Here is a 26,141-nt window from a genome sequence, read left to right on the forward strand (position 1 = left end):
TCAAAGATCAAGGTCTTCAACACTCCAGCGAGGACATACCTGCCTGACGCGTGGGAAAGAGGGGATCAAAGGTCAAGGTTTTCAACACTCCGGAGACGACATACCTACCGGTAATATTGGAAGGAGGGGATCAAATGTCAAGGTCTTCAACATTCCAGCGAGGACATACCTACTAGACGCACCGAAAAGAGGGGGTCAATTGTCAAGGTCTACAACACTCCTGCAAGAACATACCTACCTGACGCGTGGGAAAGAGGGGGTCAAATGTCAAGGTATTCAACACTCCAGCGAGGACATACCTAACTGACCCATGGGAAATAGGGGGTCAAAGGTCAAGGTCTTCAACACTCCGGCGAGTCCATACCTACCTGACGCGTTGGAAAGAGGGGGTCAAAGTTCAAGGTCTTCAAATCTCCGGCGACGGCATACCTACCTGAAGCGTGGCAAAACACTGGGTCAAAGGTCAAAGTCTACAACACTCCGGCGAGGATATACCTACCTGATGTGTGAGAAAGTGGTTGTCAAAAATCAAGGTCTTCAACACTCCAGCGAGGACTTACCTGCCTGACGCGTGGGAAAGAGGGGATCAAAGGTCAAGGTTTTCAACACTCCGGAGAGGACATACCTACCAGTAATATTGGAAGGAGGGGGTCAAATGTGAAGGTCTTCAACACTCCAGCGAGGACATACCTACATGACGCGCCGAAAAGAGGGGGGTCAAAGGTCAAGGGCTACAACACTGCAGCGAAAACATACCTACCTGACACATGGGAAAGAGGGACTCAAAGGCCAAGGTCTTCAACACTTTTGCGAGGACATACCTACCTGACGCATAGGAAAGAGGGGGGTCAAAGGACAAGGTCTTCAAAACTCCGGTGAGGACATACCTACCTGACGTTTGGCGAGGTCAAAGTCTTCAATACTCTGGCGAGGACATACCTAACGGAAAGTGTTGCAAAGAGGGGGTCAAGCATCATGGTCTTCAACACTGCGACTGAGGACATACCTACCTGATGCGTGGGAAAGAGGGGGTCAACGGTCAAGGTCCTCAACACTCCGACAAGAACATACCTTCCTGACACGTGATAAAAGAGGGGGTCAAGAGTTAAGGTCTTGAACACTCCGTCAAGGATATACCTACAGGACGCGTGGGAAGGAGGAGGTCAATGGTCAAGGCCTTCAACACTCTGGTACCTACCTGATGCATAGGAAAGAGGAAAAAGTCCAAGTTCTTCAACATATCGGCGACGACATACCAACCTGATGTGTGGGAAAGAGGGGGGGTCAAAGTTCAATTTCTACAACACTCTGGCGAGGGCATGCCTTCCTAACAGGTGAGAAAGATGGGCTCAAAGGTCAAGGTCTTTAACACACCGGTGAGGACATACCTACCTGACGCCTGGGAAAGAGGGGGTAAAAGGTCAAGTTCTTCAGCACTCCGGAGAGGACATATCTACCTCATACGTGGGAAAGGGCGGGTAAAAGCTCAAAGTTTTCAGTACTCCGGAGAGGACATACCTACCTCATGAACTGGGAGGAGTGAATAAAAGGTCAAGGTCTTCAGCACTCCAGAGACGACATACCAACCTGACGCGTGGGAAAGAGGGGGTCAAAGGTCAAGGGCTTCATCACTCAGGCGAGGACATACCTACCGGAAAGTGGTTTAAAGAGGGGGACAAATGTAGAGGTCATCAACACTCCCGAGAGGACATACCTACCTGACACGTGGGAAACAGGGACTCAAAGGTCAAGGTCTTCAACACTTTGGCGATGACATACCTACCTGACGCATGCGAAAGAGGGGGTCAAAGTTCAAGGTCTTCAACAGTCTGGGGGGGACATACCTACCTGACGCCTGGGAAAGAGGGGGTCAAAGGTCAAGGTCTACAACACTCCGGTGAGGACATACCTACCTGGCGCACAGGAATGAGGGGGTCAAAGTTCAAGGTCTTCAAAACTCCGGCGAGGACATACCTACCTGACGCGTGGGAAAGACGGGGTCAACGGTCAAGGTCTTCAACACACCGGCGAGGACATACCTACCTGATGAGTAGGAAAGAGGGGGGTCAAAGGTCAAGTTTTTACAACACTCCGGTGAGGACATGCCCACCAGCTGTGTGGGAAAGAGGGGCACAAAGGTCAAGTTCTTCAAAACACCGGCGAGAACATACCTAACGGAAAGTGTTGGAAAGAGGGGTCCAATGTCAGGGTTTTCAACACTCCGGCGCAGACATACCTACCTGATGTGTGGGAAAGAGGGGGTCAAAGGTCAAGGTCTTTAACACTCCAGCGAGGACATACCTACCTGATGAGTGGGAAGTAGTGGGTCAAAGGTCTAGGACTTGAACCCTCCGGCGAGAACATACCTACCTGATGCGTGGGAAAGAGTGGATCGAAGGTCAAGGTCTTCAGCACTCCGGTGACGCCATACCTAACTGACGCGTGAAAAAGAGGGGGTCAAAGGTCAGGGTCTTCAACAACAAAAGAGAGATCATACCTACCTGACGCGTGGGAAGGTCAAAGTCTTCAACACTCCGGTGAGGACATACCTACCGGAAAGTGTTGGAAAGAGAGGTCAAATGTCAAGGTCTTCAACACTTCGACGAGGACATACCTACCTGATGCGTGGGAAAGAGTGGGTCGAAGGTCAAGGTCTTCAGCACTCCGGTGAGGACATACCTACCTTACGCGTGGGAAAGAGTGGGTCAAAGGTCAAGGTCTTCAACACTCCATCGAGGACATACCTAACTGGCGTGTGAAAAAGAGGGGGTCAAAGGTCAGGGTCTTCAACAATAAAGAGAGATCATACCTACCTGACGCGTGGGAAAGAGGGCGCCAAAGTTCAAAGTCTTCAACACTCCGGTGAGGACATACCTACCGGATAGTGTTGGAAAGAGGGGGTCAAATGTCAAGGTCTTCAACACTCCGACGAGGACATACCTACCTGACGCGTGGGGAAGAAGGGGTCAAAGGTCAAGGTCTTCAGCACTCTGTAGAGGACATTTCTACCTGACACGTGGGAAAGAGTGGGTAAAAAGTCAAGTTCTTCAGCACTCCAGCGAGGATATACCTACCTAACCCGTGGGAATGATGGGGTCAAAGGTCAAGGTCTTCAATAATCCAGCGAGGACATACCTACCTGACACATTGGAAAGAGGGGGTCAAAGGTCATGGTCTTCAACACTCCACTGAGGACATACCAATCTGACGCATGGGAAAGAGGGGGTCAAAGGTCAAGGTCTTCAACAATCTGGCGAGGACATACCTACCTGAAGTGTGGCAAAAGGTAGGTCAAAGGTCAAAGTCTTCAACACTCCGGCAAGGATATACCTACCTGATGCGTGAGAAAGAGGTTGTCAAAGATCAAGGTCTTCAACACTCCAGCGAGGACATACCTGCCGGACGTGTGGGAAAGAGGGGATCAAAGGTCAAGGTTTTCAACACTCCGGAGAGGACATACCTACCGGTAATATTGGAAGGAGGGGGTCAAATGTGAAGGTCTTCAACACTCCAGCGAGGACATACCTAACTGACCACTGGGAAATAGGGGGTCAAAGGTCATGGTCTTCAACACTCCGGCGAGTCCATACCTACCTGACGCATGGAAAAGAGGGGGTCAAAGTTCAAGGTCTTCAAAACTGCGGCGACGGCATACCTACCTGATGCGTGGGAAAGAGGGGGTCAAAGGTCAAGGTCTTCAACACTCCGGCAAGGAAATACCTACCGGAAAGGGTTGGAAAGAGGGGTCAAATGTCAGGGTTTTCAACACTCCGGCGCAGACATACCTACCTGATGTGTGGGAAAGAGGGGGGTCAAAGGTCAAGGTCATTAACACTCCGGCGAGGACATACCTACCTGATGAGTGGGAAGTAGTGGGTCAAAGGTCTAGGACTTACCCTCCGGCGAGAACATACCTACCTGATGCGTGGGAAAGAGTGGGTCAAAGGTCAAGGTCTTCAACACTCCATCGAGGACATACCTAACTGACGCGTGAAAAAGTGGGGGTCAAAGGTCAGGGTCTTCAACAATAAAGAGAGATCATACCTACCTGACGCGTGGGAAAGAGGGCGCCAAAGGTCAAAGTCTTCAACACTCCGACGAGGACATACCTACCTGACGCGTGGGGAAGAAGGGGTCAAAGGTCAAGGTCTTCAGCACTCTGGAGAGGACATTTCTACCTGACACGTGGGAAAGAGTGGGTAAAAAGTCAAGTTCTTCAACACTCCGGCGAGGACATACCTACCTAACCCGTGGGAATGATGGGGTCAAAGGTCAAGGTCTTCAATAATCCGGCGAGGACATACCTACCTGACACGTGGGAAAGAGGGGGTCAAAGGTCATGGACTTCAACACTCCACTGAGGACATACCTATCTGACGCATGGGAAAGAGGGGGTCAAAGGTCAAGGTCTTCAACAATCTGGCGAGGACATACCTACCTGAAGCGTGGCAAAAGGTAGGTCAAAGGTCAAAGTCTTCAACACTCTGGCGAGGATATACCTACCTGATGCGTGAGAAAGAGGTTGTCAAAGATCAAGGTCTTCAACACTCCAGCGAGGACATACCTGCCTGACGCATGGGAAAGAGGGGATCAAAGGTCAAGGTTTTCAACACTCAGGAGAGGACATACCTACCGGTAATATTGGAAGGAGGGGGTCAAATGTCAAGGTCTTCAACATTCCAGCGAGGACATACCTACTTGACGCACCGAAAAGAGGGGGTCAAACGTCAAGGTCTACAACACTCCTGCAAGAACATACCTACCTGACGCGTGGGAAAGAGGGGGTCAAATGTCAAGGTCTTCAACACTCCAGCGAGGACATACCTAACTGACCCATGGGAAATAGGGGGTCAAAGGTCAAGGTCTTCAACACTCCAGCGAGTCCATACCTACCTGACGCGTGGGAAAGAGGGGGTCAAAGTTCAAGGTCTTCAAATCTCCGGCGACGGCATACCTACCTGAAACGTGGCAAAACACTGGGTCAAAGGTCAAAGTCTACAACACTCCGGCGAGGATGTACCTACCTGATGTGTGAGAAAGTGGTTGTCAAAGATCAAGGTCTTCAACACTCCAGCGAGGACTTACGTGCCTGACGCGTGGGAAAGAGGGGATCAAAGGTCAAGGTTTTCAACACTCCGGAGAGGACATACCTACCGGTAATATTGGAAGGAGGGGGTCAAATGTGAAGGTCTTCAACACTCCAGCGAGGACATACCTAACTGACCACTGGGAAATAGGGGGTCAAAGGTCATGGTCTTCAACACTCCGGCGAGTCCATACCTACCTGACGCATGGAAAAGAGGGGGTCAAAGTTCAAGGTCTTCAAAACTGCGGCGACGGCATACCTACCTGATGCGTGGGAAAGAGGGGGTCAAAGGTCAAGGTCTTCAACACTCCGGCAAGGAAATACCTACCGGAAAGGGTTGGAAAGAGGGGTCAAATGTCAGGGTTTTCAACACTCCGGCGCAGACATACCTACCTGATGTGTGGGAAAGAGGGGGTCAAAGGTCAAGGTCATTAACACTCCGGCGAGGACATACCTACCTGATGAGTGGGAAGTAGTGGGTCAAAGGTCTAGGACTTACCCTCCGGCGAGAACATACCTACCTGACGCGTGGGAAAGAGTGGGTCAAAGGTCAAGGTCTTCAACACTCCATCGAGGACATACCTAACTGACGCGTGAAAAAGAGGGGGTCAAAGGTCAGGGTCTTCAACAATAAAGAGAGATCATACCTACCTGACGCGTGGGAAAGAGGGCGCCAAAGGTCAAAGTCTTCAACACTCCGACGAGGACATACCTACCTGACGCCTGGGGAAGAAGGGGTCAAAGGTCAAGGTCTTCAGCACTCTGGAGAGGACATTTCTACCTGACACGTGGGAAAGAGTGGGTAAAAAGTCAAGTTCTTCAACACTCCGGCGAGGACATACCTACCTAACCCGTGGGAATGATGGGGTCAAAGGTGAAGGTCTTCAATAATCCGGCGAGGACATACCTACCTGACACGTGGGAAAGAGGGGGTCAAAGGTCATGGACTTCAACACTCCACTGAGGACATACCTATCTGACGCATGGGAAAGAGTGGGTCAAAGGTCAAAGTCTTCAACAATCTGGCGAGGACATACTTACCTGAAGCGTGGCAAAAGGTAGGTCAAAGGTCAAAGTCTTCAACACTCTGGCGAGGATATACCTACCTGATGCGTGAGAAAGAGGTTGTCAAAGATCAAGGTCTTCAACACTCCAGCGAGGACATACCTGCCTGACGCGTGGGAAAGAGGGGATCAAAGGTCAAGGTTTTCAACACTCTGGAGAGGACATACCTACCGGTAATATTGGAAGGAGGGGGTCAAATGTCAAGGTCTTCAACACTCCAGCGAGGACATACCTACTTGACGCGCCGAAAAGAGGGGGTCAAACATCAAGGTCTACAACACTCCTGCTAGAACATACCTACCTGACGCGTGGGAAAGAGGGGGTCAAATGTCAAGGTCTTCAACACTCCAGCGAGGACATACCTAACTGACCCCTGGGAAATAGGGGGTCAAAGGTCAAGGTCTTCAACACTCCGGCGAGTCCATACCTACCTGACGCGTGGGAAAGAGGGGGTCAAAGTTCAAGGTCTTCAAATCTCCGGCGGCGGCATACCTACCTGAAGCGCGGCAAAACACTGGGTCAAAGGTCAAAGTCTTCAGCACTCCGGCGAGGATATACCTACCTGATGCGTGAGAAAGAGGTTGTCAAAGATCAAGGTCTTCAACACTCCAGCGAGGACATACCTGCCTGACGCGTGGGAAAGAGGGGATCAAAGGTCAAGGTTTTCAACACTCCGGAGAGGACATACCTACCGGTAATATTGGAAGGAGGGGGTAAAATGTGAAGGTCTTCAACACTCCAGCGAGGACATACCTACATGACGTGCCGAAAAGAGGGGGGTCAAAGGTCAATGTCTACAACACTCCGGCGAAAACATACCTACCTGACACATGGGAAAGAGGGACTCAAAGGCCAAGGTCTTCGACACTTTTGCGATAACATACCTACCTAGACGCATGGTAAAGAGGGGGTCAAAGGTCAAGGTCTTCAACATCCCAGCGAGGATATACCTACCTGATGCGTAGGAAAGAGGGGGGTCAAAGGTCAAGGTCTTCAAAACTCCAGCGAGGACATACCTATCTGACGCATGGGAAAGAGGGGGTCAAAGGTCAAGGTCTTCAAGAATCTGGCGAGGACATACCTACCTGAAGCGTGGCAAAAGGTAGGTCAAAGGTCAACGTCTTCAACACTCCGGCGAGGATATACCTACCTGATGCGTGAGAAAGAGGTTGTCAAAGATCAAGGTCTTCAACACTCCAGCGAGGACATACCTGCCTGACGCGTGGGAAAGAGGGGATCAAAGGTCAAGGTTTTCAACACTCAGGAGAGGACATACCTACCGGTAATATTGGAAGGAGGGGAAAGAGGGGGTCAAACGTCAAGGTCTACAACACTCCTGCAAGAACATACCTACCTGACGCGTGGGAAAGAGGAGGTCAAATGTCAAGGTCTTCAACACTCCAGCGAGGACATACCTAACTGACCCATGGGAAATAGGGGGTCAAAGGTCAAGGTATTCAACACTCCAGCGAGTCCATACCTACCTGACGCGTGGGAAAGAAGGGGTCAAAGTTCAAGGCCTTCAAATCTCCGGCGGCGGCATACCTACCTGAAGCGTGGCAAAACACTGTGTCAAAGGTGAAAGTCTTCAGCACTCCGGCGAGGATATACCTACCTGATGCCTGAGAAAGAGGTTGTTAAAGATCAAGGTCTTCAACACTCCAGCGAGGACATACCTGCCTGGCGCGTGGGAAAGAGGGGATCAAAGGTCAAGGTTTTCAACACTCCGGAGAGGACATACATACCGGTAATATTGGAAGGAGGGGGTAAAATGTGAAGGTCTTCAACACTCCAGCGAGGACATACCTACATGACGTGCCGAAAAGAGGGGGGTCAAAGGTCAAGGTCTACAACACTCCGGCGAAAACATACCTACCTGACACATGGGAAAGAGGGACTCAAAGGCCAAGGTCTTCAACACTTTTGCGATAACATACCTACCTAGACGCATGGGAAAGAGGGGGTCAAAGGTCAAGGTCTTCAACATCCCAGCAAGGATATACCTACCTGATGCGTAGGAAAGAGGGGGGGTCAAAGGTCAAGGTCTTCAAAACTCCAGTGAGGACATACCTACCTGATGCGTGGGAAAGAGGGGGTCAACGGTCAAGGTCTTCAACACTCCGGCAAGAACATACCTTCCTGACACGTGGGAAAGAGGGGTCAAGGGTTAAGGTCTTAAACACTCCATCAAGGAAATACCTACAGGACGCGTGGGAAGGAGGAGGTCAATGGTCAAGGCCTTCAACACTCCGGTACCTACCAGATGCATAGGAAAGAGGGGGGTCAAAAGTCAAGTTCTTCAACATATCGGCGACGACATACCTACCTGATTCGTGGGAAAGAGGGGGGGTGAAAGTTCAATTTCTACAACACTCTGGCGAGGGCATGCCTACCTAACACGTGAGAAAGATGGGCTCAAAGGTCAAGGTCTTTAACACACCGGCGAGCACATACCTACCTGACGCCTGGGAAAGAGCGGGTAAAAGGTCAAGTTCTTCAGCACTCCGGAGAGGACATATCTACCTCATACGTGGGAAAGGGCGGGTAAAAGCTCAAAGTTTTCAGTACTCTGGAGAGGACATACCTACCTCATGAGCTGGGAGGAGTGAATAAAAGGTCAAGATCTTCAGCACTCCAGAGACGACATACCTACCTGACGCGTGGGAAAGAGGGGGTCAAAGGTCAAGGGCTTCATCACTCAGGCGAGGACATACCTACCGTAAAGTGCTTTAAAGAGGGGGTCAAATGTAGAGGTCTTCAACACTCCTGAGAGGACATACCTACCTGACACGTGGGAAACAGGGACTCAAAGGTCAAGGTCTTCAACACTTTGGCGATGACATAACTACCTGAAGCATGCGAAAGAGGGGGTCAAATGTCAAGGTCTTCAACAGTCTGGGGGGGACATACCTACCTGTCGCCTGGGAAAGAGGGGGGTCAAAGGTCAAGGTCTACAACACTCCGGTGAGGACATACCTACCTGACGCCTAGGAATGAGGGGGTCAAAGTTCAAGGTCCTCAAAACTCCGGCGAGGACATACCTACCTGACGCGTGGGAAAGACGGGGTCAACGGTCAAGGTCTTCAACACACCGGCGAGGACATACCTACCTGATGAGTAGGAAAGAGTGGGATCAAAGGTCAAGTTTTAACAACACTCCGGTGAGGACATGCTTACCAGATGTGTGGGAAAGAGGGGCACAAAGGTCAAGGTCTTCAAAACACCGGCGAGAACATACCTAACGGAAAGTGTTGGAAAGAGGGGTCAAATGTCAGGGTTTTCAACACTCCTTCGCAGACATACCTACCTGATGTGTGGGAAAGAGGGGGTCAAAGGTCAAGGTTTTTAACACTCCGGCGAGGACATACCTACCTGATGAGTGGGAAGTAGTGGGTCAAAGGTCTAGGATTTCAACCCTTCGGCGAGAACATACCTACGTGATGCGTGGGAAAGAGTTGGTCGAGGTCAAGGTCTTCAGCACTCCGGTGAGGACATACCTACCTGACACGTGGGAAAAAGGGGGTCAAAGGTCATGGTCTTCAACACTCCACTGAGGACATACCTATCTGACGCATGGGAAAGAGGGGGACTAAGGTCAAGGTCTTCAACAATCTGGCGAGGACATACCTACCTGAAGCGTGTCAAAAGGTAGGTCAAAGTCTTCAACACTCCGGCGAGGATATACCTACCTGATGCGTGAGAAAGAGGTTGTCAAAGATCAAGGTCTTCAACACTCCAGCGAGGACATACCTGCCTGACGAATGGGAAAGAGGGGATCAAAGGTCAAGGTTTTCAAAACTCCGGAGAGGACATACCTACCGGTAATTTTGGAAGGAGTGGGTCAAATGTCAAGGTCTTCAACACTCCAGCGAGGACATACCTACTTGACGCGCCGAAAAGAGAGGGTCAAAGGTCAAGGTCTACAACACTCCGGAGAGAACATACCTACCTGACGCGTGGGAAAGAAGGGGTCAAATGTCAAGGTCTTCAACACTCCAGCGAGGACATACCTAACTGACTCCTGGGAAATAGGGGGTCAAAGGTCAAGGTCTTCAACACTCCGGCGAGTCCATACCTACCTGACACGTGGGAAAGAGGGGGTCAAAGTTCAAGGTCTTCAAAACTCCGGCGACGGCATACCTATCTGAAGCGTGACAAAACACTGGGTCAAAGGTCAAAGTCTACAACACTCCGGCGAGGATATACCTACCTGATGTGTGAGAAAGTGGTTGTCAAAGATCAAGGTCTTCAACACTCCAGCGAGGACATACCTGCCTGACACGTGGGCAAGAGGGGATCAAAGGTCAAGGTTTTCAACACTCCGGAGAGGACATACCTACCGGTAATATTGGAAGGAGGGGGTCAAATGCGAAGGTCTTCAACACTCCAGCGAGGACATACCTACATGACGCGCCGAAAAGAGGGGGGTCAAAGGTCAAGGTCTACAACACTCCGGCGAGAACATACCTACCTGACACATGGGAAAGAGGGACTCAAAGGCCAAGGTCTTCAACACTTTTACGATGACATACCTACCTTGACGCGTGGGAAAGAGGGGGTCAAAGGTCAAGGTCTTCAACATCCCGGCGAGAACATACCTACCTGACGCGTTGGAAAGAGGGGGGTCAAAGGTCAAGGTCTTCAAAACTTCGGTGAGGACATACCTACCTGACGTTTGCCGAGGTCAAGGTCTTCAATACTCTGGCGAGGACATACCTAACAGAAAGTGTTGCAATGAGGGGGTCAAGCGTCATGGTCTTCAACACTGCGACTGAGGACATACCTACCTGATGCGTGGGTAAGAGGGGTTCAACGGTCAAGGTCTTCAACACTCCGGCAAGAACATACCTTCATGACACGTGGGAAAGAGGGGGTCAAGGGTTAAGGTCTTGAACACTCCGTCAAGGAAATACCTACAGGACGCGTGGGAAGGAGGAGGTCAATTGTCAAGGCCTTCAACACTCCGGTACCTACCTGATGCGTTGGAAAGAGGGGGGTCAAAAGTCAAGTTCTTCAACATATCGGCGACGACATACCTACCTGATGCGCGGGAAAGAGGGGGGTCAAAGTTCAAGGTCTTTAACACACCGGCGAGGACATACCTATCTGACGCCTGGGAAAGAGGGGGTAAAAGGTCAAGTTCTTCAGCACTCCGGAGAGGACATATCTACCTCATACGTGGGAAAGGGTGGGTAAAAGCTCAAAGTTTTCAGTACTCCGGAGAGGACATACCTACCTCATGCGCTGGGAGGAGTGAATAAAAGGTCAAGGTCTTCAGCACTCCAGAGACGACATACCTACCTGACGTGTGGGAAAGAGGGGGTCAAAGGGCTTCATCACTCAGGCGAGGACATACCTACCGGAAAGTGGTGGAAAGAGGGGGTCAAATCTAGAGGTCTTCAACACTCCTGAGAGGACATACCTACCTGACACGTGGGAAACAGGGACTCAAAGGTCAAGGTCTTCAACACTTTGGCGATGACATACCTACCTGACGCGTGCGAAAGAGGGGGTCAAAGGTCAAGGTCTTCAACAGTCTGGGGGGGAAATACCTACCTGACGCCTGGGAAAGAGGGGGTCAAAGGTCAAGGTCTACAACACTCCGGTGAGGACATACCTACCTGACGCGTAGGAATGAGGGGCCCAAAGTTCAAGGTCTTCAAAACTCCGGCGAGGACATACCTACCTGACGCGTGGGAAAGACTGGGTCAACGGTCAAGGTCTTCAACACACCGGCGAGGACATACCTACCTGATGAGTAGGAAAGAGGGGGCTCAAAGGTCACGTTTTTACAACACTCCGGTGAGGACATGCCTACCAGATGTGTGGGAAAGAGGGGCACAAAGGTCAAGGTTTTCAAAACACCAGCGAGAACATACCTAACGGAAAGTGTTGCAAAGAGGGGCTCAAAGGTCATGGTCTTCAACACTCCGACTGAGGACATACCTACCAGATGCGTGGGAAAGAGGGGGTCAAAGGTCAAGGTCTTCAACACTCAGACGAGGACATACCTACCTGACACGTGGAAAAGAGGGGGTCAAGGGTCAAGGTCTTCAACACTCTGTCAAGGACATACCCACAGGACGCGTGGGAAGGAAGAGGTCAATGGTCAAGGTCTTCAACACTCCGGTACCTACCTGATGCGTAGGAAAGAAAGGGGTCAAAAGTCAATTTCTTCAACACACCGGCGATGACATACCTACCTGATGCGTGGGAAAGAGGGGGGTCAAAGGTCAATTTCTTCAACAGTCTGGCGAAGGCATGCCTACCTGATACGTGGAGAAGATGGGCTCAAAGATCAAGGTCTTCAACACACCGGCGAGGACATAACTACCTGACACCTGGGAAAGAGGGGGTAAAAGGTCAAGTTCTTCAGCACTCCGGAGAGGACATATCTAACTCACGCATAGGAAAGGGTGGGTAAAAGCTCAAAGTCTTCAGTACTCCGGAGAGGACATACCTACCTCATGCCCTGCAAAGAGTGGATAAAAGGTCAAGGTCTTCAGCACTCCAGAGAGGACCAACCTACCTGACGTGTGGGAAAGAGAGGGTCAAAGGTCAAGGTTTTCAACACTCCAGTTACGACATACCTACCTGACTCGTGGGAAAGAGGGGGTCAATGGTCAAGGCCTTCAGCACTCCGGAGAGGACACACCTACCTGACACATGGAAATAGTGAGTACAAGGTCAAGTTCTTCAGCACACCAGAGATGACATATCTACCTCACACTTGGGAAAGAGTGGGTAAAAGCTCAAAGTCTTCAGCACTCTGGAAAGGACATACCTACATCATGAGCTGGAAAGAGTGGGTAAAAGGTCAAGGGCTTCAGCACTCCGGAGAGGACATACCTACATCATGAGCTGGAAAGAGTGGGTAAAATGTCAAGGGCTTCAGTACTCCGGAGAGGACATACCTACCAGAAAGTGTTTGAAAGAGGGGGTCAAAGGTCAAGGTCTTCAACACTCCGGCGAGGACATACCTACCCGACGCTTGGGAAAGTGGGGGTCAAAGGTCAAGGTCATCAACACTCTAGCAAGGACATACCTACCTCACGCGTGGGAAAGAGGGTGTCAAAGGTCAAGGTCTTTAACACTCTGGCAAGGACACACCTACCTGACGCATGGAAAGAGGGGGTCCAATGTCAAGGTCTTTAACACTCCGGCGAGGAAACATTTATCTGACGTGTGGGAAAGAGGGGTCAAATGTCAAGGTCTTCAACACTCCGACGAGGATATACCTACCTGACGCATGGGAAAGAGGGGGTCAAAGGTCAAGGTCTTGATCACTCCGGCGAGGACATACCTACCAGACGCGTGGGAAAGATAGGGTCAAAGGTAAAGGTCTGTAATACTCCGGCAAGGACATCCCTACCTGACGCGTGGGAAACAGTGGGTCAAAGGTCAAGGTTTTCAACTCTCCGGCGAGGGCATCTCTACCTGATTCATGGGAAAGAGTGGGTCAAAGGTCAAGGTCTTCAACTTTCTGGTGAGGACATCTCTACCTGGCGCATGGGAAAGAGTGGGTAAAACGTCAAGCCTTTAACACTCTGGAGAGGACATACCTACCTGATGCGTTGGAAAGAGTGGGTAAAAGGTCAAGGTCTTCAACACTCCGGAGAGGACATCCCTATTGGACTCGTGGGAAAGAGAGGGTCAAAGGTCAAGGTCTTCAACACTCTGGCAAGGACATACCTACCTGAATCATGGGAAAGAGGGGGTCAAATGTCAAGGTCTTCAACACTCCGGAGAGGACAAATCTACTTGACGCGTGGAAAAGAGGGGGTCAAAGGTAAAGGTTTTCAACATTCCGGCGAAGACACACCTACCGGAACGTGCTGGAAAGAAGGGGTCAAAGATCAAGGACTTCAACACTCCGGCGAGGACATACCTACCGGACGCGTGGGAAAGTGGGGGTCAAAGTTCAAGGTCTTCAAAACTCCGGCGTCAGCATACCTACCTGATGCGTGGGAAAGAGTGGGTCAAAGATCAAGGTCTTCAACACTCCAGCGAGGACATACCTAACTGACGCATGGGAAATAGGGGGTTAAAGGTCAAGGTCTTCAACACTCCGGCGAATCCATATCTACCTGATGCGTGGGAAAGAGGGGGTCAAAGTTCAAGGTCTTCAAAACTCCGGCGACGGCATACCTACCTGATGCGTGGGAAAGAGTGGGTCAAAGATCAAGGTCTTCAACACTCCGGCAAGGACATACCTACCGGAAAGGGTTGGAAAGAGGGGGTCAAATGTCAGGGTTTTCAACACTCCGGCGCAGACATACCTACCTGACGTGTGGGAAAGAGGGGGTCAAAAGTAAAGGTCTTTAACACTCCGGCGAGGACATACCTACCTGATGAGTGGGAAGTAGTGAGTCAAAGATCAAGGACTTGTACCCTCCGGCGAGAACATACCTACCTGATGTGTGGGAAAGAGTGGGTTGAAGGTCAAGGTCTTCAGCACTCTGGTGAGGACATACCTACCTGACGCGTGGGAAAGAGTGGGTCAAAGGTCAAGGTCTTCAACATTCCATCGAGGACATACCTAACTGACGCGTGAAAAAGAGGGGGTCAAAGGTCAAGGTCTTTAACAATAAAGAGAGATCATACCTACCTGACGCGTGGGAAAGAGGGCGCCAAAGGTCAAAGTCTTCAACACTCCGGTGAGGACATACCTACCGGAAAGTGTTGGAAAGAGGGGGTCAAATGTCAAGGTCTTCAACACTCCGACGAGGACATACCTACCTGACGCGTGGGGATGAAGGGGTCAAAGGTCAAGGTCTTCAGCACTCTGGAGAGGACATACCTACCTGACATGTGGGAAAGAGTGGGTAAAAGGTGAAGTTCTTCAGCACTCCGGCGAGGACATACCTACCTAACCCGTGGGAATGATGGGGTCAAAGGTCAAGGTCTTCACTAATCCGGCGAGGACATACTTACCTGATGCGTGGCAAAAGGTAGGTCAAAGGTCAAAGTCTTCAACACTCCGGCGAGGATATACTTACCTGATGCGTGAGAAAGAGGTTGTCAAAGATCAAGGTCTTCAACACCAGCAAGGACATACCTGCCTGAAGCGTGGGAAAGAATGGATCAAAGTTCAAGGTTTTCAACACTCCGGAGAGGACATACCTACCGGTAATATTGGAAGGAGGGTGTCAAATGTGAAGGTCTTCAACACTCCAGCGAGGACATACCTACATGACGCGCCGAAAAGAGGGGGGTCAAAGGTCAAGGTCTACAACACTTCGGCGAGAACATACCTACCTGACACTTGGGAAAGAGGGACTCAAAGGTCAAGGTCTTCAACACTTTGGCGATTACATACCTACCTAGACGCGTGGGAAAGAGTGGGTAAAAGGTCAAGGTCTTCAGCACTCCAGAGAGGACATACCTACCTGATGCGTGGGAAAGAGGGGGTCAAAGGTCAAGGGCTTCAACACTTCGACGAGAACATACCTTCCGGAAAGTGTTGGAAAGAGGGGGTCAAATGTCAAGGTCTTCAACACTCCTGCGAGGACATACCTACCTGACGCGTGGGAATGATGGGGTTAAAGGTCAATGTCTTCAATAATCCTTCGAGGACATACCTACCTGACACGTGGGAAAGAGGGGGTCAAGGTCATGGTCTTCAACACTCCACTGAGGACATACCTATCTGACGCATGGGAAAGAGTGGGTCAACGGTCAAGGTCTCCAACAATCTGGCGAGGACATACCTACCTGAAGCGTGGCAAAAGGTGGGTCAAAGGTCAAGTTCTTCAACACTCCGGCGAGGACATACGTACCTGATGCGTGGGAAAGAGGCGGGTCAAAGGTCAATTTCTTCAACACTCTGGCGAAGGCATGCCTACCTGACGCGTGGGAAAGATGGGCTCAAAGATCAAGGTCTTCAACACACCGGCGAGGACATAACTACCTGACACCTGGGAAAGAGAGGGTAAAAGTTCAAAGTCTTCAGTACTCCGGAGAGGACATACCCACCTCATGCACTGGGAAGAGTGGATAAAAGGTCAAGGTCTTCAGCACTCCAGAGAGGACATACCTACCTGATGCGTGGGAAAGAGATGGTCAAAGGTCAAGGGCTTCAACACTCCGACGAGGACATACCTACCGGAAAGTGTTGGAAAGAGGGGGTCAAATGGCAAGGTCTTCTACACTCCTGCGAGGACATACCTACCTGACGCGTGGGAAAGAGGGGGTCAAAGGTCAAGGTCTTCTGAACTCCGGAGAGGAAATACCTACCTGACACATGGAAAGAGTGAGTAAAAGGTCAAGTTCTTCAGCACACCAGAGATGACATATCTACCTCACACTTGGGAAAGAGTGGGTAAAAGCTCAAAGTCTTCAGCACTCCGGAGAGGACATACCTACATCATGAGCTGGAAAGAGTGGGTAAAAGGTCAAGGTCTTCAGCACTCGGAAAGAGGGGGTCAAAGGTCAAGGTCTTCAACACTCCGGCAAGCACATACCTACCTGACCCGTGGGAAAATGGGGTCAAAGGTCAAGGTCATCAACACTCTGGCGAGGACATACCTACCTCACACGTGGGAAAGAGGGTGCCAAAGGTCAAGGTCTTTAACACTCTGGCAAGGACATACCTAACTGACGCAAGGAAAAAGGGGTCAAATGTCAAGGTCTTCAACACTCCGGCGAGGATATACCTAACGGGAAAGTGTTGGAAAGAGGGGGTCAAATGTCAAGGTCTTCAACACTCTGACGAGGATATACCTACCTGATGCATGGGAAAGAGGGGGTCAAAGGTCAAGGTCTTGATCACTCCGGCGAGGACATACCTACCAGACGCGTGGGAAAGATAGGGTCAAAGGTAAAGGTCTGTAATACTCCGGCGAGGACATCTCTACCTGACGCGTGGGAAACAGTGGGTCAAAGGTCAAGGTCTTCAACTCTCCGGCGAGGGCATCTCTACCTGATGCATGGGAAAGAGTGGGTCAAAGGTCAAGGTCTTCAACTTTCTGGTGAGGACATCTCTACCTGGCTCGTGGGAAAGAGTGGGTAAAAGGTCAAGTCTTTAACACTCCGGAGAGGACATACCTACCTGATGCGTTGGATTGAGTGGGTAAAAGGTCAAGGTCTTCAACACTCCGGAGAGGACATCCCTACCGGACTCGTGGGAGAGAGAGGGTCAAAGGTCAAGGTCTTCAACACTCTGGCAAGGACATACCTACATGAATCATTGGAAAGAGGGGGTTAAATGTCAAGGTCTTCAACACTCAGGCGAGGACAAATCTACTTGATGCGTGGAAAAGAGGGGGTCAAAGGTAAAGGTTTTCAACACTCCGGCGAAGATATACCTACCGGAATGTGTTGGAAAGAGGGGGTCAAAGATCAAGGTCTTCAACACTCCGGCGAGGACATATCTACCGGAAGCGTGGGAAAGAGAGGGTCAAATGTCAAGGTCTTCAACACTCCGACGAGGACATACCTACCTGACGCGTGGGGAAGAAGGGGTCAAAGGTCAAGGTCTTCAGCACTCCGGAGAGGACATACCTACCTGACATGTGGGAAAGAGTGGGTAAAAGGTCAAGTACTTCAGCACTCCGGCGAGGACATTCCTACCTCACCCATGGGAATGATGGGGTCAAAGGTCAAGGTCTTCAATAATCCGGCGAGGACATACCTACCTGACACGTGGGAAAGAGGGGGTCAAAGGTCAAAGTCTTCAACACTCCACTGAGGACATACCTATCTGACGCATGGAAAAAAGTGGATCAAAGGTCAAGGTCTTCAACAATCTGGCGAGGCCATACCTACCTGAAGCATGGCAAAAGGTGGGTCAAAGTTCAAAGCCTTCAACACTCCGGCGAGGATATACCTACCTGATGCGTGAGAAAGAGGCTGTCAAAGATCAAGGTCTTCAACACTCCAGCGAGGACATACCTGCCTGACGCGTGGGAAAGAGGGGATCAAAGTCAAGGTTTACAACACTCCGGAGAGGACATATCTGCCGGTAATAATGGAAGGAGGGGGTCAAATGTCAAGGTCTTCAACCCTCCAGCGAGGACATACCAAAATGACGCATAGGAAAGAGAGGGGTCAAAGGTCATAGTCTTCAACACTCCGGCGAGGACATACCTACTTGATGCGCCGAAAAGAGGGGGTCAAAGGTCAAGGTCTACAACACTCTGGCGAGAACATACCCACCTGACGCGTGGGAAAGAGGGGGGGTCAAAGGTCAAGGTCTTCAATACTCCGGTGAGGAAATACCTAACGGAAAGTGTTGTGAAGAGGGGGTCAAATGTCAAGGTCTTCAACACTCCGGCGAGGATATACCTACTTGACGTGTGGGAAAGAGGGGGTCAAAGGTCAAGGCCTTTAACACTGCGGCGAGGAAATACCTACCGGAAACAGTTGGAAAGAGGGGGTCAAAAGGCAAGGTCTACAACACTACGGCGAGGACATACCTTCCTGACACGTGGGAAAGAGGGGGTCAAAGGTCAAGGTCTTCAACACTCCAGCAAGGACATACCTACCTGACGCATGGAAAAGAGTGGATCAAAGGTCAAGGTCTTCGACACTCCAGCGAGGACATACCTGCCTGACGCATGGAATAGAGGGTGTCAAATGTCAAGGTCTTCAACACTCCGGCGAGGACATCTCTACCTGACGCATGGAAAAGAGTGGATCAAAGGTCAAGGTCTTCAACACTCCAGCGAGGACATACCTGCCTGACGCGTGGTAAAGAGGGGGTCAAAGGTCAAGGTCTTCAAAACTCCGGCAAGGGCATACCTACCTGATGCGTGGGAAAGAGGGGGTTCAAAGGTCAAGGTCTTCAACACTCCGGCAAGGACATACCTACCGGAAAGTTTTGGAAAGAGTGGGTCAAATGTCAGGGTTTTCAACACTTCTGTGAAGACATACCTACCTGACGTGTGGGAAAGAAGGGGTTAAAGGTCAAGGTCTTCAACACTCCGGCGAGGACATACCTACCTGATGAGTGGGAAGTAGTGGGTCAAATGTCAAGGTCTTCAACCCTCTGGCGAGAACATGAGGCGTGGGAAAGAGTGGGTCGAAGGTCAAGGTCTTCAGCACTCTGGCAAGGACATACCTACCTGACACGTGGGAAAGAGTGGGTCAAAGGTCAATGTGTTCAACACTCCAGCGAGGACATACCTACCGGAAAGTGTTGGAAAGAGGGGGTCAAATGTCAAGGTCTTTAACACTCCGGCGAGGACATACCTACCTGACGCTGGGGAAAGAGGGGGTAAAAGGTCAAGTACTTCAGCACTCCGGCGAGGACATTCCTACCTAACCCATGGGAATGATGGGGTCAAAGGTCAAGGTCTTCAATAATCCGGCGAGGACATACCTACCTGACACGTGGGAAAGAGGGGGTCAAAGGTCAAAGTCTTCAACACTCCACTGAGGACATACCTATCTGACGCATGGAAAAAAGTGGATCAAAGGTCAAGGTCTTCAACAATCTGGCGAGGACATACCTACCTGAAGCATGGCAAAAGGTGGGTCAAAGTTCAAAGCCTTCAACACTCCGGCGAGGATATACCTACCTGATGCGTGAGAAAGAGGCTGTCAAAGATCAAGGTCTTCAACACTCCAGCGAGGACATACCTGCCTGACGCGTGGGAAAGAGGGGATCAAAGTCAAGGTTTACAACACTCCGGAAAGGACATACCTACCGGTAATAATGGAAGGAGGGGGTCAAATGTCAAGGTCTTCAACCCTCCAGCGAGGACATACCAAACTGACGCATAGGAAAGAGGGGGGTCAAAGGTCATAGTCTTCAACACTCCGGCGAGGACATACCTACTTGACGCGCCGAAAAGAGGGGGTCAAAGGTCAAGGTCTACAACACTCTGGCGAGAACATACCTACCTGACGCGTGGGAAAGAGGGGGGTCAAAGGTCAAGGTCTTCAATACTCCGGTGAGGAAATACTTAACGGAAAGTGTTGTGAAGAGGGGGTCAAATGTCAAGGTCTACAACACTCCGGCGAGGATATACCTACTTGACGTGTGGGAAAGAGGGGGTCAAAGGTCAAGGCCTTTAACACTGCGGCGAGGAAATACCTACCGCAAACAGTTGGAAAGAGGGGGTCAAAAGGCAAGGTCTACAACACTACGGCGAGGACATACCTTCCTGACACGTGGGAAAGAGGGGGTCAAAGGTCAAGGTCTTCTACACTCCAGCAAGGACATACCTACCTGACGCATGGAAAAGAGTGTGTCAAAGGTCAAGGTCTTTAACACTCTGGCGAGGACATCTCTACCTGACGCATGGGAAAGAGTGGATCAAAGGTCAAGGTCTTCGACACTCCAGCGAGGACATACCTGCCTGACGCATGGAATAGAGGGTGTCAAATGTCAAGGTCTTCAACACTCCGGCGAGGACATCTCTACCTGACGCATGGAAAAGAGTGGATCAAAGGTCAAGGTCTTCAACACTCCGGCAAGGACATACCTACCTGATGCGTGGGAAAGAGTGGGTCAATGGTCAAGGTCTTTAACTCTCAGGTGAGGACATACCTACCTGATCCAAGGGAAAGAGTGGGTCAAAGGTCAAGGTCTTCAACACTCCGGCGAGGACATACCTACTTGACACGTGGGAAGGAGAGGGTCAAAGGTCAAGGTCTTCAACACTCCGGCGAGGATATACCTACTTGATGCGTGGGAAAGAGGGGGCCAAAGGTAAAGGTCTTCAGCACTCCGGAGAGGACATACCTACCTGACGCATGAGAAAGAGTGGGAAAAAGGTCTAGATCTTTTACACTCCGGAGAGGACATACCTATCTGATACATGGCAAAGAGTGGGTAAAAGGTCATGGTCTTCAATAATCCTGCGAGGACATACCTACCTCACGTGTTGAAAAGAGTGGGTAAAAGGTCAATCTTCCGGCATTGTATAAAGCTCCTCTATCGTCAAGCAATGGCATGGGTAAAAGAAAATGTTACTATATTGTAACCCTTTTGGACTGGAGAGGGGTACGAGGCACAGATGCCTTCTATCCCCATTGCTATGTGGTCTTTCACTGGAACCTCTGGCCTGCTTGATCTGGGAAGACCTGCTTGTTTGGGGACTGGGTGGAGAGAATCTCACTCTTCGCTGATGATATTTTCCTGTACATGTTGCACCCAAATGACATCATACCCAGCTTCGGACACATTTTCCGCACATACTTAGAATATACCATCAACTGGGAGACATCCCTATTCTATCCATTAACAGGTTGTCCCTGGGAGATGAGGTACAGAGAAAGCATACCAATTTTTCTGGAGGCATTTAAATATTTAAGGATATGTTTAACATTTATACTAGGCCGGGCAACAATGTTCAAAATGGTCATCCTGTCCAAACCCCATAATGCGATCCAAAATCCCCTGTACAGGATCCCGCCAGAATTCTTTAGACAGCAGTAGACAAGAAGCCTGCACTCAGATGGGAAAGATGTCTCATCGAAGAGCCCCAGGCTCCCCATGCGGCCTGGCACCCAGCCCACATACAGCACCGGATGTGCACCTGAGGCCTCCTGACTGTCTTTTCCTCCTTTGCACTCATTCCGTGAACACAAGATGATGATGGCCATCTTACAGCCTACTGAGTGATTGCTTAACTGAAAGAGAAAACCTTGAGTATATTTCTTGTCCAAAGATGCCACAAAGGTGAATACAGCTAAATTAGCCTTGCAATTCCTAACCACAGAATACAAGAAGATCTTTGGGGACTTCTTTCTTTAGATTCTTAACTCCCGCATTTGAACTAAAGGACTTAGTGAACTAGATGTGAGCGGTTGCTGAGGTGCATTTTCCCCAGACTGGGCCTCTATAGCACGGATGCCTCCTTGTGCTTTCCGATGACATCCTGTGGGCTTCATACCTTTGACTGCTACTGCCCCTGAGATTTGGCTAGATCATTTTGGGGGTCAACCTGGATGATCCCTTCAAGGCAAGACTACTGATCCTTTGAATGCCTTTTGTGTGTTGAGTACTTCAACATTGCACCAGATGCTTTACTGTATACACACCAGCATGACAGGTATACTTAGGGAATGCTCTCCCAGAAGACAAAGCAGGTACTGAAAGACATAGGCCTCATCAATTCCTTCCCATCTGGCTAAAAAACCAGATGGGAAGGAATATAGTGTCTTCCCACATGTTCCAAGGTCCTATTCATAGATTGACCTAATGGGGTTGCCAAGGATTGGGAGACGCCACGACCTCCATTGTGCACGGTACCATGGTGGTCTCAGACCACACAATGATTGTTTGGGAGTGAGAAAGTCAGCAAGAGAAATGTAGAAGGAATAGATGGAAATTTGATTCAACTTTCCTTAAAGATTGACTAAGCCAGCAGACATTGAGGGATGCACTTAAGAGGTACTTTCAGGAGAATGACCTGAGCAAAGTATTCCCCAATATGCTATGGTACACATGTAAAGCTGTTTGTAGGGGCAACTGTATAGGGGAAAAGGGCCCAGCAGAGTGAGACATATACACGCAGTTCTCCTGAGTGGGAACGGGAGGGTCGAAGAGTGGAGGAGTGTAAGGGGAGTGCAGACAGAAATTGATGTTAGAAGTATTTTGTATTCACTTTGACTGATGGTCCACACTGTTTTATCCTATTCTATGAAAGCAAAGAGAAAAAAGAAAGCTGGAGGCAGAAATCCCAATGCTACTGCGTGATGGAGGGGACGTGCAGACAGCCTTGTCAAACTCACGAGGGGAGTCTATGACTGTGGGATTGCACTACTGGATAGCTTGAAATACTATTCTGCATGGCAATGAGCCATTCCTAAAAGTAGATACAGTGATTCTGGGAAATAGGTGCTACCCAACAGCTTTGCATGAACCCAAGACAATGGCAGAACTAAAGTGTCATACCAAGTCCATGATTCGATCAACGAAGGAGACCACTAGATAATTGTATGGGAGAAGGCATTAGTAAATCAAACCCTGCTGTGGGACAGTGTGGCACAGACTGAAGTGCAGAAAACGCAGAGATCTGAGGGATGGGACTAGAAAAGAATCCAAAAATTGGGTGCTTGTGCCAAGATGGGAGGCTGATGAACTGGAGTTGTCCTTTGGGAGGACCGCCAGATGGCTGAGACTGAGTTATTTTTCTAGTTCCAGACACACCATGTCGACTCACATAGTGGTGAGAGCATAGGTTGCAAAGGCACCCTCGCTGAAAGACCACCCTGCTGTCAGAACCCCTTATCAAGAAACCATCTAACTTGCTTATAGCTGCTCAACAATTACTGAAATGCCGTAGAGACGCTAAAGAGGGGGGGTGGGAGTAGGCATTTAGCACCCTCGAGAAATAGTGATCTGGGTTATCTTTTGCCTTGTCCAGTTGCTCTTTCTACATACATTCTACTAAACAAAATCTAGGTTGTATAAGATGGGGGAAAATAGGGTAAGATCTCTGTGCCAGAGGATGTAGCCGATTGGGAACCTTTCTTCACACACAATGGGGCTGCCAAAGGCTAACTGGCTATTGAAGGCTGCATGGGCTCGCCAGTGCTGCGTCACCGGATCCCAGGCTAGAGGTACTCAACATTTAGAGAGATTGAACACACCTCCCACACAGAACTCTCACCACCAGGGGGCTGATAATAGCAAAAAGAGATGTGGGCAAGAAATAAGGATATGATATGCCTCAAAATGTGACCTCTGGGTAAACTGACAAGAATGGGTGCATGTTGGTGGAACAGTAGGTCTATGAGAGGAGGGGCCGCCCCTATAAGAGGAAAAACATATGGCAGCAATGAAGAATGCACTAGGGACAATAATGATCTGGCCGTTGTCTAAGGCAAAAAAGGAAACCACTGACAGGATAGTGGAGAATGGAAACAAAGATTTGGAGCTGCCAGAGCAATAAGGTTTGGTGTGCTGATCTTACTGGGTGCTTGATGTACTCCTTCCCTAAAGAAGCTTGAGGACATGCACAAGCAAGGTTTATCCATGTGCATGGGATGAGGAGAGGGCTCTTTCACAGATTTAGCTAGCGCTATTTGATGGACTGATAGAGAGGGAGAGTAGAGCTGGGGTGTTTTGATGGAGATTTGTTGCACTATTTTTGTAGTTTTCTTGTGTCTTATAAAAAGGATGCATTGTAGTATTTGACGGATTGGAATGGATTTAGTTACAGGAGGTCCCTATCAAATCAAATCAAATCAAATTTATTTATTTTGTTTAGTTATCTACTGGGAACAACAAATAGAATGATAAAACAAATAGGATTACATTTTATAGCCAGCAAAAATGATAAACACTTTTCCTAATACATATTTAAAAAACTTTTAAAAATGTAAACAGATCATAGCCTACAAATTCATTGGCAGGGGATTTAAAAATGGATATCAAACTCTGTACATTTATGGAGTTACACTTTGTTTGAACTGGTTTTAAAAATTGCTTTCTAGCAGCAACTACAGTAGGGTTAGGACAAACAAACAAAATATGGATCAGATCTTGAATTCCTCCTTTACAGAGGTCACATAAGCTATTGGCATTATTATTGTTTGTCCATCTACAGGTAACAAATTTGAGAGGAAGGATCCCAAACCGAAGTAAAATCATGCAACGCCGGGCACCATATCTCAGTGTGTAGGAAAGATATTGTTGCCTTTGTTTCAATTCAATTGACTCAGCATATAACTTATAAGATTGTAGTTTTGTAGTTTTGTGCAGTTTTGTGCAGTGCTGGAAATAAAAAAAAGGTTTTAAATGTGCAGGGGTCAAAGTTTTCAGTAGATGAGCTGTACATTCTAACAACTTCAGTGCAAATATTACATTTCGGAGGAAAACGTATTTGGAAGATCCTTCATCAAAAATTTCCAGTTTTAGTAGAGCCCTTGTTCAGCATGTAAAATGTTATATGCCCATTGAATGATACTAGTGATTCCTCTGGCAAATGTAATAGTTAGAGAAAACTCAAGGCGCAGGGCTTTCACAGGGACAGGTTGAGACATTTTGGTTAGTTTTCGAAAAATCTTGCTTTCTTTGACTTGTATTGGATACCAATGATTTATAGGTATATGCTCAAGAGCCTTTTTTGTCTCATGCTGTAGGCAATATCGGACAGCGAGTCATCGTAAAACTTGTGTACATTGGTCTGCAGAGGGTTATGTTAGGTGAACCATAGCTTGGTATATCTATCCGGTTTGTTGCTGTTGCAAATTGTGTCACACCAATGTCTCTCAAATCTTGCCTTTGCGCAAGATGGTAGTGGTCTCAGAGAGTCTTCAAATTCCCTAGTTTGCTCTGATTTTTTCAATTTTGAATCAGCACAATGCTGCAGTTTTACCAATTTAATGTCAATTGTTGGAGTTGAATTTGGCTTGCTGTTTGGGAGATTCAGTCTAAATGTGCCTAACACTGATTGGAATATTGATGGAACATTCCCAATGTGTTCAGTATTGGGGGCAGTGACATGCCCATGGCTCTGGTTGGTCTTATCTTGCGGCCAAATTATTAAGGAGTCTAGATTTTGCAGAATGTTGTGCCCTTAATGCAGTGGCTAGTTGCCTTTCAAACAATTTGATGTCCTCTGGAAGAACTCTAGAGAACTGTAATAACAGGAGAAAAGTAATTACTGTAAGTTAACTTTAGTTAGTCACATTAACAAGAGTAAATACAACATTTAACAAGAGTAAATACAACACATTCTCTGATTTAACTGTATGAGTTTCTCATGGTGTAGACTGACAGGTTCAGTTTTTCCGCTCAAATATACACAGTAATTCAGGCTCTAAGCCAAAGAAGAACACTGATCCAGTTATGGACCCTGCAATGTGCTGGCCTTTGACTGGCCAATAGTAGCTGCTTCCATCCCAGATATTATATGCCAGAGGTGACCACTTTCTCCCAGAAGGCAAATGCAATCTCATTCTTTGCGTAGGGCAGGAGCCAGTGTAGGACAGGACTGGCCATGCCAGTTTTGTATCAGTCTGTCACATACGATCTAACATTCTTTTCAAGTTAAACTTGTGTATTACAATGAACCTTTTACGGCCAGATGTA

The sequence above is a fragment of the Lissotriton vulgaris genome, chromosome 2_1, assembly GCF_964263255.1.
Source record: "Lissotriton vulgaris chromosome 2_1, aLisVul1.2, whole genome shotgun sequence".
Lineage (NCBI taxonomy): Eukaryota > Metazoa > Chordata > Amphibia > Caudata > Salamandridae > Lissotriton > Lissotriton vulgaris.